Source organism: Solanum tuberosum, unplaced genomic scaffold, assembly GCF_000226075.1.
Source record: "Solanum tuberosum cultivar DM 1-3 516 R44 unplaced genomic scaffold, SolTub_3.0 scf00783, whole genome shotgun sequence".
In the NCBI taxonomy this organism is placed as follows: Eukaryota; Viridiplantae; Streptophyta; class Magnoliopsida; order Solanales; family Solanaceae; genus Solanum; species Solanum tuberosum.
Window position 1 is genome coordinate 83,725 of NW_006239695.1, and position 15,240 is coordinate 98,964.

Sequence of the window (15,240 nt, forward strand, 5' to 3'; positions counted from 1 at the left end):
GTCTTTTAAATCTAAAAAAAAATGAAACTTGTTTTTACATTTTTTTTGGGATAGGGGTGGGTGTGGTAGGGGGTAGGGGGGCTGGTAGAGGGTTGGGTTGGTAATTTTTTTAAAAAAAAATTATTGGAAAAAATTTAAAATTTTGTTAATTTTTTTTTTGGGATGGGGTGTGGGGGGGCTGGTAGGGGCAGGGTGGCAATTTTTTTTTTACATTTTTTTGGGATGGGTGGAGTGAATTGATAAAAAAACTTTAATTTTTTTTTGTTTTAAAGCTTTTAACAAGATTTCTATTATATTATGGGCAAATATGGGTATCCATATTATCCATTGGGTAAATCATTTTTACCCATTTAAAATGTGAGTAGAGTTGAGTAAGTTATCCATTTTTATTTAACTCATTTTTTATCGACTCATATTCAACTCGACTCGCTCGTTTGCCACTCATGTCAATTCAAAAGTGGATAAGTAATTAGGAATAGAGGGAGTACTAGTTATCTAATCAAAATTCAATAATTTGTTTTCTTCTATGATGTACGCAATGCCCTCTTCACACCAAAACAGATGAAAAGGATAACAATCATTCAAAAAAAAAAAAAGGTACTTTTTCTTCTTGTATTTTTCCTCTTTCATCATATTCTTGAACGTTGCTTTTCTCTTGTAAAAAAGAAATTCTTCAAAAGGGAATCCGAAACTCCAAAGGCGTATTCAGGATTTTGAGATGATGGGTGCACTGTTATAAAAAGATTGATCTATGATATAAATTTGATTGGTTCGACAAAAATAAAACAAGATAAATATAAATTTCAAATTTCTAACCTCGCGGAGAGAGATGCACCCAGTCATATTCGCATTGTGTGATACTTCAAATGTGGGTTCACACATCTATATTTCAATATATTTTTTAAAATATAACACTACTATATATGATTCGAGAGGGGACCATGAATTCACGTGAACCCGATGACCCCTTAGATACGCCTCTGCGAAACTCTAATGAGTCCATCAGATAGAAGTGATCATATACCTAACAAAACTTTTCATGCTATATGTTCATAAAATATTGATCATAGTGAATAGATATTTTCACGCAATAGGATCTTTTTTATTTGGTGGGTTTTAAGATAAATATTCATTTGTATCAAAGGGTTTACACTAAAATCCGTAGTTAAATGATTTGATAAGATAAAAATACATATTAGTAACTAATTATAGTTAAGTGTTAAATTTCTGTATACAAAGACATGTCATACATTTAATGACTTAATATAAATATTAAATGCGAGTAATTTTTTATTATTTATAAAGTTAGGCCTGGCAAATTGACAATATTACTATATAAGAAGAGTGAATAAAATTCACTCTTCTTTTGACACATGGCACCCAAAAAAAGGAGAGGGTTGAACATAAGTCTCAAGGTGAGGGTATTTTGGGTATTTCAAAATACCCTCACATTCACACTTATCTACTAATTATTTGACACTTTCAATTCTATCAATGCCATATAAATTAGGATAAAAAAGGTAACATATATATTCAAAAATAATATAAGTAATACTATACTTAGTATGCTTTAAAATAGTAAAAACTACATAAAAAGTACTACATACTATATTACAATAATTAACAATTATTTGACACTTTCAATTCTATCAATGCCATATAAATTAGGATTAAAAAGGTAACATATATATTCAAAAATAATATAAGTAATACTATACTTAGTATGCTTTAAAATAGTAAAAACTACATAAAAAGTACTACATACTATATTACAATAATTAACAATTATTTGACACTTTCAATTCTATCAATGCCATATAAATTAGGATTAAAAAGGTAACATATATATTCAAAAATAATATAAGTAATACTATACTTAGTATGCTTTAAAATAGTAAAAACTACATAAAAAGTACTACATACTATATTACAATAATTAACAATTATTTGACACTTTCAATTCTATCAATGCCATATAAATTAGGATTAAAAAGGTAACATATATATTCAAAAATAATATAAGTAATACTATACTTAGTATGCTTTAAAATAGTAAAAACTACATAAAAAGTACTACATACTATATTACAATAATTAACAATTATTTGACACTTTCAATTCTATCAATGCCATATAAATTAGGATTAAAAAGGTAACATATATATTCAAAAATAATATAAGTAATACTATACTTAGTATGCTTTAAAATAGTAAAAACTACATAAAAAGTACTACATACTATATTACAATAATTAACAATTATTTGACACTTTCAATTCTATCAATGCCATATAAATTAGGATTAAAAAGGTAACATATATATTCAAAAATAATATAAGTAATACTATACATTACAATAATTAATAGCTTAAATATTTAAAAGTTATATAAAAAATATAATTGACTCTCTAAATTCTATTGGTACCACATAAAATGGATTATATGATAAACGTATATTGTTTGAAATTGACGAAAAAGAAACTATAAATTACAATAATTAACAAAAAAATTCGCTCGACTCCAACAAATCTATCAATTAATGCCACATAAATTGGGACATGGGAAATAACATATATTCTTTAAAAATTAAGTTCAAAATGTACTATAAAATACAATAATTAACAACTTAATATAGTAAAGAGACATATAAAAAATAGTTAATATTTGAAATTTTGCTTGTGCCACATAAATTAGAACAAAGAGAGTAATAAATATTATTTTCAAAATTCTGTAAAAAAAAGGTACTACAAATCACAATAGCTAACAATTTAAAATATTTTTACAATCATATAAAAATTTCAATAACTTCTCAAATTTCATAATATATGACATAAGAAGAGGGAATAACCAATATATTTATAAAAATAAATGACATATAAAATGAAATGGAGAGAGTATTAGTTTTTGAAAATGGAAAAGGACAAAACACATATAAAATTAAAAGACATATAAAAAAAAGTTGGTTTAACTTTCAAATATAAAAAGTAACATATGTTATTAAAAACTTTAATAAAAAGTACTATAATTTACAATAAATAATAACTTAAAATATCTACAAGACAACAAAAAAAAGACTAATTTTTGTACTGCTTGTGTCACATATATTAGGATTGGGATGATTTTAAAATTTTAATTTTGGTTATACATTATAAAATAGCCGAAAAATTGAATGATATAATTTTTTTTAAAATAACCGAATGAATAGTCCTATCGATAACCCTAATGTTACTTCTACTCTGTTTATTTTTACTTAAATTTAGAAAGATATGCTTCATTTCTACCCTCAATCTTATCGCTACATTTATTTGCTATTTAAAATTGAAATTAAAAAGACAAATGACAAATAAGTTTCTATATTAGCTCACTTATGAGCAAAATATATTATAACAATCTTTACTATTTTTATAACAATACATAAACTATACTCCCTCCGTCCCATATTAGATGGGCACTTCCAACTTTACACGGTGATTAAGAAATCATTAATACATTGGAAGACTTCACCATTTTGCCCTTTCTTTATATCAATGCACATTGAAATGAGTTACAAAAAATACACATACAATATAGGAATGGTCATATTAATTGTAGGGGTAAAATGGAAAAGAATTAATTAATTCTATCCTAATTTAATAAGTGCTCAAATAATATGAAAAATAAAAATTTAGTAAGATTCTCATCTAATGTGGGACGGAGAGAATAACAATATAACTTTATTAATGTTGGGCCCGGGCGCCCGGGCTTTCGTTACTAGTATGAATATAATCACCTAATTATAAGTAGAGGCTCAATTACCATACTTGGAAAAGTATCATTATTTTCCTATTTTTTTTTCAAATAGAAATCTTGAGTTATCAAAGTCTTTTTGATTTGACCTGATCCAATTACCCTACACGATTGATGCTTCAAAAGGAAAAACTCTCGATCATTCCATTACCGACCTCATTTCTGCTTTACTTACAAAGAAAGATAGAGAATTTATACCTTGAGTTTTATTATTATTATTATTATTATTTATCAAAAGTATTAAAGAAGTCAGCGGTGCGGTTTAAGACTCCACCATTAATAGTCATTAGATTAAGAGTGTATGATTGAGACAAACATTGGAGTTATAATTCAAAATTGGTTTTTATTGTTATAAAAACAATTATTGACTGCAACTGAAAATAAAATTTGAGTTTTGAAACAAGAAAAATTCTTTAGCCGCTTCTTTTTTAAAATAATGAATTTTATTGGGAAAGTATCCTGATTAGTTAAACCAATGAATACCAAATTGTTACCGAAAAAGAAGATTGGTCATCATCATCATTAAGCAACTTATATAAATTGGTATACATCGATAATCTCTTAAACATTTTAGTAAATTTTATTTTAATATTTGAATTATATAACATATTTTGATTGAACATCTGAATATTATATTAGATATTTCTTAAACAAAGTTTACTTGTACATTCTACTCTAAACTAATGCTCACTTCTAAGCTTCATGCCGCAAATCTCAAGTAATCTACTCAATTGATGTACAATTAACTAGGTGGAATCTTATTGGTAAAGCTTACTTAATTATAAGAGAAATTGATAATGACATTCTAAGCATCTTCATCGTTGTTGTTAATTACTATTTTGTTTTTCTCAAGAAGATATTATAACCTTTTTCTTTTGTAAGGATAATACTATTTTTATAATTAGATAAGAGTAGATGTCATTTTTGCAAGGGAATATTAGACCTCAATAATAGAGGTGACTTATTCAAAGTGTCAACATAATCCTGTTGGAAGGAAGTATATATATATATAACCACACAAGCCAAGAGTTTATTGAAGAAATATCTTATATTGATGCCATCTTTTTCCTCTCTAATTAAATCAATCCCTAAGATTCCATCACTTCTGAGGTAATTATCAATACGTACATATAAAGATTTTCCGATCATTTTTCGATTCATGTGCGTTATTTTTATGCAAAAGTCATGCTAATCTTTAAAGGAGTCTATAAAGGGGTGAAATTTTAATTTAAAATCTACAAATGATGATCTTTGGGTGAGTGAAGAGCTCTTGTGTTTATTTATTTTAAGAAATTAATGAAGTACAAAAGTTTGACTACTATGTATCTGAATGATGTTAATCATAGATTAGTAGTAATATTAAATTAATTTTTCCGGCCCACAATAATTACATCTCTGAACTTGTTCTCTTTGTAGAAGCAACCCTTTTGAGACCTTTCTTTTAGATTAATAATCTTCTATTTTGTGTGCGCTCGTTTTCTTTCTTCATGTTAAAATAATAATAATAATAATTTAAAAAAAAAGACACTCAGTATCTATTTTCAAAAAATGAGCAACAACTAAATTAGTATACCTAATTATATATTCCTACTTCCTAGCAGACGCGCACACAAAATGTGGGAAAAGAGAGGGGCTAAAATGATAGCTAGACATAACTCTTCCCCCCCCCCCCCCAGTATAGAAAATACACATTTCTTATGAATGTCACTATAAAATATATAAACTATCTTTTTTTTTAAAAGTTTTGTCCGAAACAATTTATTTGGTGAAAATTCTAAAAGTGCTTCTAGAAAATAATTATGTTTTTGTACTTTGGAAAACTACTTCTCCTATTACGGAAAAGTACTTTGAACTCGTTTTGAATTAACTAATTAGAAGTAGTTGATAGGTATCAAGTGTTGAGCTACATTTTGGATATTAAAATCGATTTTATAAAAATATTTATGTGATTAGATAGAAATTCTGAAATTGATAATAAAAGTAACTAATATGTGTGACTAAAACAACTTTGTTTGTCCTTTGGTGCCGTATTTAGAGTGACCAAAAACAAAACAAAAAAGATTTGAATTAGTACACCACTCGTGACCTATAGGCTATATAAAGGTACTCCATCCACCTTAGATGGCAGCATAGCACACAATACAAAAAAAATTAATTTCTCAAGAGACGATACACTGTTTAATTATTGGAAACATAAGTATCCTTTTTGAAATAAATTACCTATAATATTGATAAGAAATGATCTAAGGTCAACTCAATTTTAATAAATAACTCATGTAGCGAGAATAGTTGGAGACTATATAAGAAAATCATTAATATCTAAAGAGACTATGAAATTCTGACATAATGATATATATAAATTGTTGAAATCTTTTAGCATAAATAATTTTAAATCTTAATTTAAATTCCTAACTTTATTACTACTCTTGTATATTGATATTCCCGTAGATCTAAAATTGAACATTTGAAGCATGAATACAACAAAATAAGCCCAACATTGAGTATATATGAAATGGACCTAATTCTAAAATCATGATAAAAAATAAATGTTGAATGTAACTATCTCTTAGTTCATGACCTGAAATTATATATAAAAAAATCACCCATCTCTAAGAAATATTCTTTCCGTCCACTTTTATTTGTCATGTTGTGTTTTTTTAAAGTTAAATTATATTACATTAATTCGATATTTTAAACAAAAAAATTAAATATTCAAAACTATACGAAAAATACTATAAATTATAAATTTTTTTGCATATTATTATGATTAAAAAATATATCATAAAATATTAATTAATTTTTTTATAAATTTAACTTTAAAAATAAAAATTATAATAATTAAAAATAGACGAAATTATTACTATAAAACTATATTATGGATTTGGTCTCACCTACACGCCCACATCTTGTGACGCAATTTGAAGGCCGCAAACAACACCAAATTCAGCACTGAGCAGCCTTTTTCCTTGTTGCTATCCTCCATGACAACACATCCATCTCACCCATTCTAGAAAGGTCATAACTTCACCTGATTTCCTTTACCTCAATTTTAGAGAATATACTCCAACTGTTTTACCTTCTGTCCATTCACTTTTACTTGTTATATTTGAATTTGACATATTTACTAAAAAGTACGAATGATATGATTAGTTTACTATACTACTTTTTTTGTCTCCAATTACTTGTCAATTTTTCTTTTTCAATTGTTCCTAATTATTTGTCTATTTTGACAAATTAAGAAATGATGATTTTTTTAAACATATTATACTCTCAATTAATTACTTTGAAAATTGTAGAACTTCTTGAAAATCTTAAATTTTTAATTCATCCCATTCATAACTAATAGGGGTAAAATTGTAAACTAACTATGTTAATAATTATTTTTTAATAGGTGTGTCGATTAAAAAATGGACAAGTAATTAGGGATAGATAGAGTATCTCTTCTAACTGATATTTAGTACTCCTTCTGTCCCTAATTAGTTGTCCACTTTTGAATTGGCACACCTATCAAGAAAATAATTATTGACATAATGAGTTTACTATTTTAACTCTATTAATTATGAAATGGATGAATTAAAAACTTAAGATTTTCAAAAAGTTATACCTTTTTCAAAGTAATTAATTGAGGGTATAATAGGTAAAAAAAACTGTCCTTTCTTGATTTGTCAAAATGGACAAGTAATTAGGGACAACTAAAAAAGAAAAAATGGACAAGTAATTAGATACAGAGGGAGTATTAGGTCTTAGAACATGGTTTGAAGAATATGTAATTAATATTAAGGATAAAGATGGAAACAAATAATTGTCTTTTCTTGATATGTTAAAAGTGACAAGTAAAATTGAATATATATAAAATAATAATAACAAAAAATAAAAGTGATTAAAGAAAATCTAAATATAATAAGTAAAAGTGAATGAGGGGAATATATATAGGTTATAAGTTATAACCACTTCGCATATCAATTTTCTCAACTATGGTTAACTATTGTATTCATTCTTTAGTCCTTTATATGTACATATCGCTTACATTTTTTTTTGTTTTTTTGGGTACAAAACGATGTAATATATTAGTATATCTTAAGATGTATCAGTATAAGAGAGTGGTAGAGTATGACTGATGTTAGTATCCAAGGAGGAGGGTAATTAAGAATTGAATTACAATATTTATTAATACTATTAGACTTTATATACCTAGCAACAAGAGTTCCGACTTTGTTTGCTTTTCAGCTTTCCAACGGCAAACAAAAGAGGAAGTACCATAACATATCTCTTACACTTGGACAACAAAGTAACATTTCATGGGGACGAGAAGAATAGTTCTGCAGGATGTCTTTACTCGTTTACTTTTGTCTTTTAAATGCTCCTTGGCAGTGTAGAAAGAACTTTGAGCTATAGTTGACATTTCACTTTATTTAGTTTTGTTGCTTTTGAATTACATAATTTATGTATCACTTTAATCATGAGAGGTTGATCACTAAAAATTATACAAGATAATTGGTTTGCCTAAGAAAGGATAGTTGCACCTTAGGTGTCTATTGCGTCTAGACAACAAATTTGAGTCGTGACATATTCATGGGTATTTCTTTGAATGCAAGTGTCACGATTTCAAAAGATTCCATGTCAATGTGACATATGTATACCATGTTGTATATCACACAGATTTTCAATGATATACATGATATAAAAAGATATACATGCTAATATACATTGACATATGTGATGATATACACAGATATACATGGTGGGGTGTACATAAGTCTTCTTCAATTAACCTTGAGTTTTCAAATAATTGATATGTAGGGAATACTTATTTTATAACTTATACTAGTAAGTTATATCATCTCGAACAGGGATAACATATTTTTTGTGATTTCTTAAATTTAACTTTTTAAAAATTTGGCTACTAATAATCTACTATTCCATCTATTTTCTTATCAATATTGGTCCAAATATTGGCATATAGGGACCTTTTTCCTCTTCCTTAAATTTTTGATCGAAAGGCACAACTTATATATGTTGCTTTATATTTATGTCAAGAAAAAATAAAATTCATTTGCATGCCTCCCTCCTCTTTCACCTTCCTTGCGATCCATATTATTTGATGTTCTCGTATTTTGTATATCTCCTAAAAAATTACTTTAACTCTTAGAAGCTAACTAAGAAGAATTTTGACTAAATTATCTTTGATTAAATGCCTTTGAAAAAAAAGGGTAAGAGTATCTATTTAATATTTATTTTTACGATTTTTCATTCGGTGTCTGATAGCCATTATAAAGCCTGATTAAATTTGGATTTGCGCGTTAAAGGGCTTATTTTTGAGGACTACACTCTCCCTGCATGATTTTTTTCATTTAAGTGGATCGAACCCAAGACCTTATATTTGATTTCTTGAGAAGGAATCTCAAACGTAACCATCTCACTATAAATCCACAACTCATGTTAATACATACCTATGTACTCTTTGTGATTCAGAAGAACCTCTTCGTAATTTGTAAATAAGGTAAAATCTAAAAAAATAAAAATCAATATTTCTTGATTAAATAAAACACTACTTATTTTGTACTAAAAAAACATTAAAGTATATAGACCGAAGAAAGTAATATCTTTGACATGAAAACATGTACATGAAAAAAAACTAGAGTAAAGAGAAAACAAATCTTGATAAATGATAGAGTAATCAAAATGATCATAGAGTAATTTCATTCAAAATTAAACAGTTGTAAGTCAAACACAACCCATCTTGATATTACATCCTATTACATATCTGACATTGTCCTTAGTTTTATTGATAGAAGTAGAACTAAAGTCATTTTAGTTTATAAAGAAAAATACAAAACACTATGTCATACTTAGAACATAGAATATGAATTCTAGAACTTTTTGTAAGCTTATAGAATATGAATTCTAGAACTTTTTGTAAGCTTATGTGATGAGGAGTAACCCTCCTTCTTTTTCTTTCCTTTTATTTTGATAAGTTAGAGAGTAAGATGTGCCCTCACTAGTCACTCCTAGTTTTGTAATGTGGAGGTCAGGTTTCACCCCCTCAATGCTCCTTTGACTTATCTATTGAATCCCCGTTGAGGGAAGCTTTGAATTTTTTTTAAAAAAAAATACTTAGAACATAGAAGCAACATAATTTATATTGTGTTGGCCATCAATGATCGACCCTTTATGAATGGCAGACATAGGTATGTTTTTTAACATCGTAGTAACAATAGGGACACGCCCAATGATAAAGTTATATCCACTTAGTTCTCTCATAGCGGCTGTTTTCACTCTTGGAGACTCATTCAAGTAAACTATATAATCCATTAAAAAATCAAGTGTCAAAATCGATATATGGTATATATATAGCCATTGTTGTTCTTGTGTACGTGTAAAAGATGACACATATATAGAGACAGATCGAACAAAACAAGAGAGGAAAGCGTAGAAAAATGCTATTTATCAGAGATCACCAGAAGCGTAACAATGAAATAGAAAGCGTAATAGCGAGTCATGACAAGAATTTTGCTAAGGCGGAGAAAGATATATACGAGAAAGATGTATTGTTAATATTTTGCTTCATGAAAAGCAATGAATTTATAGGCTTCTTTTCCTAATACTTTTACCAATCTAATTTACAACTTTTTCTTGAACTAAGATTTATAATTAGGTATCGATTGTTGAATCAATTTCATGCAAGAAAAAGGGGAGGGATAAGTGAGCACCTTTCTAGTTGGTCATCGTCATGGATTTGGATTTTACCTAGGTATTTTATATATATATATATATATATATATTAAAGACGAATATAATGCCTTTGCTATGCACGTGGCTTACACATGGATCGTTTGGTAGGGGTGTATAATATAATAGGATGCATTTTGTAATACATTTATTAACTATGTTGAGTTATTGTATATTAAAAAAAATATTACGCAGTGCATAATTTTTTTTAAAATTATATATTCATCTACAAAAATAACCTTTAAGCTATTTGGAAGGATGAGGAGAAGGTTTTGATGAGAGGCAATTGTGTCTGTAATCATGCTAATGCATGCATTAAAAATACTTGCATTTCTAATTATTTGTCGTGTATTAGTTATAAATAGCCTAATACCAAATATAATGTGTAGTTATTAGTTATACATAGATATAAAAAAAATATACAAAATAAGATATTAATAATACATAAAATTAAAATGTATATGCATTCCATCTCACACTATTCACATGTTTCAATTCGCTTCACCTACCATTGTTTATGAAATAATAATAAATATTAAGATATGGTCAAAAAGATTGAGGGAGAGAGAGATTTTATTTTTCTTCGGACTATTGTACACATAAACATATATAACTTTTTATTTATAAAAAGAAGAAGAGGGAGAATTTGCTGCAAGGCTTTTCATAAAACACAGGCAAAGAAAGAATATATTTGAAGTCACTAGCTATGATATATCTTTCTTTAGTTTTTATTGTACATGATATATCTGTCTTAAAGATTGTATATTAATACTTATTTATGAAGGTTTAGTGCCATATTGTCCCCCTCTGCTTGTGCGTTGTATAGATTTTTGATGAAATAAAAGACGACTCACGCTATCGAATACATAAAATTTACATTAAAAAAATTGTTTGAGCTACTTACAACCTATCTACTTGAGCTACTTGTAAATAGTCTGCTTGATTGCAAGTTTGAGAAAGTTATTGTATTGACTTTTCAGAAAGTTGTTTGCTAGCTATCTTCTTAAGCTACTTACAAGTTGCTTTCTTGATCAAACTTACTAAAAAGTTTATGTATTTAGCTGGACAATCACAATACAATTAGATGTTTATTACTCATAAATATTATGCTTCCTTAAAATTTTACTAGAAAAAAATTAATAAAATAAATTCTAATGCAAAAAAAAAGAGTACACATATTTGATAGATTTGAATATTAAATCATATGTTTTATTATTGAAATTCGCAAAAAAAAAATTATTCACTCCAACTTCATTCATATTGATAAATATACATTACATCCTACATTGTCCGACCACTATTATAACTAGAAGTAGAACTTAAGTCGTTTTATTTTTTCCCACAAAAAAAGCTTAAAGACATTAAACCACACAAACATTTACTCATATATTTAGAACTTAGAAGTAACATAAATCATATTGTCTTGGCCATCGACGATCGACGATCCTTTACGAGTGGCAGCCGTAAGTAAGTTTAATAATATCATAGTAACAACGGGGACATGTCCTATCGAAGCAATCGCTCTTCTGTCTACAGTATCCACCACAACCACCCATCAACTTATAACCATTGAGTTTTGATTTCAAATCTGTTATAGTCTGCGATAAGTCTCTTGCAGCAATTACTTTCACATTTGGAGACTTCGCCAAATAAACTATATTCCATCAAAAAAAATAATAATCAAGTGTCAAAATCAATTATCATTTTTGCTCGAACGTTAAAAAATTATACTGTATAATGAAAAGAGGGGGAAGTGCTAAGTAAAAGAACATTACCAGATATCACAATAAGCACAACAGCGAAATAGAAAGCGTAATTGCGAACCATAACAATATAGACTATAGTATTACGTACTAATTAAGATGGATAGAGAGAGGAGAGAGAATTATGTAATGTTATTGTAGTGCAATTTTTTTGCTTCATGAAAGGCAATGAATTTATAGGCATCTCTCCCTCATATTTCTGTCTATCTAAATATTGGGTAACGTTAGGCCCATGAGGGGGTTGAGGTGTCTCGGGTCGCAGAGGCGGAGCCAAGATTAGGAGTTAGGAGGTTCTACATTTTAGGACAGAAGGTTAGAATATTGCAAAACATGTTTTTTTTTTTAAGAAACTATTGTTGATAGTGGATTTGTCTGAACTCCCGAACACCTACTTAGCTCTGTCGTCCCTATTGGATCGATCTAGTCATGATCGAACATAATGCTTTCTTTGTGGACTTATTAATTAAGAAATAAAGTTATACATTTACTATCAATTATATTTTTAATATAATAATAAGCGATTGATCATAACATTAAATTTACAGCTGTCTTTAACGAAGTTATATAATTAGGCACCAATATTTGTTGAATCAATTATATGCAAGCAAAAGGAAAGGATAAGTCTGGCTATTGAGCACATTTTTAGTAGTCTCCTTCTTCTTTTAATCTCTCAAAGGGACATATGCTAGTGGTCATCGTCATAGATTTGGATTTAACTAGATTTATAGAATAACTACAAATGTAATAATATCTTTGATATAAAAGTGGCTTAGGCACTTTCTCCGTTTTACTTTCCATTTCACAATATGCACATGTTCAATTCACTTCACCTAATAAAACTGTTTACAAAATATATATTTATTCAAGAAGCCTTTTCCATTTCACACTATTGATCTGTTTGGATAAGCTTATAAAAAGTAACTTATAAGTCAAAAGTTAAAAGTGACAAGTAGATGGTACTCTACTTGTACCTTTAACTTATTTTTGAATTTTTTGGCCTAAAAATAAGTGCTTAAAAATACTTTATAACCTTATCAAACACCTCTAAAACTATAAAAATTTACTTAAAAGTCGAAAGCACTTTTAAATAATCTACGAAGAAAGAAGGAAGAAGGACAGATCAACCAAAGATACTATTCCTCATCGGTAAGTATTTTGCGACACCCTTTCGGTACGCACATCGTCTAGAGCCAGTGGTCGTGCCAGCAATTCTGCCAAAAGTCTTTTGGGTAATTAAAAATTGAGAATATACTATGAACCAATCTCAGCCTAATGTTGAAACCTATACGGATGTCACACAACTAGTTATTGGGCTGAGAAGAAAATTGGAAGGTCTTTGCATAAGTTGATTTGGGATCCAGACTCAATTAACAACTAGTTAAAAGGATGACGGATGAGAAAGAACGGTTTAGGCAAATTATTGAGAAAAATGTCTAGCTCTCTCATCCCCTTTCTTTGAGTTTAAGCTTCTCATCTTCCTTCTAGTTATCTTCTTCAATAATTTCTTTGCTTTATTACTAGTTCATTATTGTTCTGCAATTTCCTTGTTAGTTCCATTTTCTGTTGTAACTGTGAGTTTAGTGATTATAATATTTGAATGTTTCTATTGTGAAATTGGAGTTATAGAAAAAACAACACAAATTGGACCCACTAGGCAAAATATTTATTTAAATTGGACCCAAAATCCAATATATTTATCCAGATTGAACCAACAACCCAAACTATTTATCTGATTTCCCCTTGTTCTATTCACTGAATCACTGTTGATAACATCAGAGTATATGGTATCTATATACTCTCATAGTATCAATCAATAATTGAATAGTCTTTTCACTGAAACACTGCCTCTTCCTTCTTGATGCAATCGAAGTATATATATACTCTAATGGTATCAATCAATAATTGAATAGTCTTTTCACTGAAACACTGCTTCTTCCTTCTTGATACAATCAAAGTATATATATACTCTAATGGTATCAAGGAGTAACTGAGTAGTGTTTTCACTGAAGCACTGTTTCTTCCTCTTTGATACCATCAATATATACTTCGATGGTATCGAGCGATCAATTTGAATTAATAGTTAAAAATAAGAAGGGAAGATATAAAGTAAGAAAATAGCCGCTTATAAATAGTTTCCCTTTTTGAGATATACAAGTGTTCTTTTCCAATAAAAAATTGGTGGTGTGATCTATCAGGGCATTGCTATTTAATTTGCGTCCACTTTTAAAAAATAGAGAACATAATTAAATAGTTGTTCATTAAGAGAATAGTATGCAAATGTATATATTTGTTTCTCGCTTAGCGTCTGGTGTTTGCATATATATGAAACTTTGATTAAATTTAAATCGCGCACTACAGGGCCCATTCTAGAGGTGTTGCTCTCAACAAATTTTTCTCCACATTCAGAGTTCGAATCTGAAATCTTTAATTAAGGTCGAGCAGTTCCACCACCGCAACATAACCCATGATCCTTCCCAGAAACTTTAATCCTCAACAAAATCAGTGAAAAACACTATTTTACAAACATCCACCAACAAACCTTATTCGTTTTGCAATAATATTAATTGGTCCAACTCCAATCATATTTTGGATATATATATACAGAGGCGGATCCACCCTATAGGGAGGCGTGTACGTGCACCGGTTAACTTTGAAAAAAATCATGTGTATAGGTGTATGTCTATCTTGAGAAACTGACATAAATTAGGATATAATTAACTGTGCACTCATAAAAGTATAGAGAAACCACCCACGAGACCTGAGTTTGAATATAGCTACAATGCTATTTTATTATTTTTATTTTTTAAATTTATCTTAGAGCTCATATTTAAGCTAAGATAATATTGATGTACCCGAAATCTTCAAATCCTGGGTCCACCACTGTGTATATATATATATGGTCCGCATTCCCTCCTCATGAACCCAACTAAGATAGCTATCTTTAGTAAACAGAAAGCAAATC

At 28.3% G+C, this 15,240-nt stretch overlaps 1 long non-coding RNA gene across 1 annotated transcript; it reads right to left on the reverse strand.

Annotated features, from left to right (window-relative positions):
* Positions 1-11,736: 11,736 nt before the first annotated feature.
* Positions 11,737-12,395, reverse strand: LOC102591118 (uncharacterized). Its single transcript, XR_368958.1, has 2 exons — positions 12,291-12,395; positions 11,737-12,169 (listed from the first exon to the last, which is right to left on the reverse strand). It is a non-coding gene; the product is annotated as an uncharacterized lncRNA (long non-coding RNA).
* Between the last annotated feature and the right edge of the window lie 2,845 nt (positions 12,396-15,240).